The sequence below is a fragment of the Bison bison genome, unplaced genomic scaffold (assembly GCF_000754665.1).
Source record: "Bison bison bison isolate TAMUID 2011002044 unplaced genomic scaffold, Bison_UMD1.0 scf7180017864104, whole genome shotgun sequence".
Lineage (NCBI taxonomy): Eukaryota > Metazoa > Chordata > Mammalia > Artiodactyla > Bovidae > Bison > Bison bison.
In genome coordinates, this window is record NW_011494676.1 from 1,250,276 (window position 1) to 1,250,708 (window position 433).

Here is a 433-nt window from a genome sequence, read left to right on the forward strand (position 1 = left end):
TCTTTCACAAAACACCAAGGAGGAGTCACGTAACATGAATAAAATTGTCTGCAATATTCTCATGAACCACTTGCCTCCCAAACACCTTTCTTATTCCAAGAGCTGCTGCCCTTGAATCCCCAACTTAAATACACCTTCCGCAAGAACTAGATTTTTCCTCCCTTTTATCCTTTCCTCTCACCTTTCTAATACCTCTTCCATAGATCTCTTCTGTTCTTTCACTTCCAGGTCATTCATTTTTTAAATTACCTTTCTAATACCTCTTCCATAGATCTCTTCTGTTCTTTCACTTCCAGGTCATTCATTTTTTTAATTACAAATATTAAATATATCTAAAGAAGGAAATAAGCAGTCATCCATAGTCCCACCCCCTGGAAGGGACTCCTGTTATCATCTTTGCATGTTTTCCTTCAAATCTGTTTTTAAATTTTTC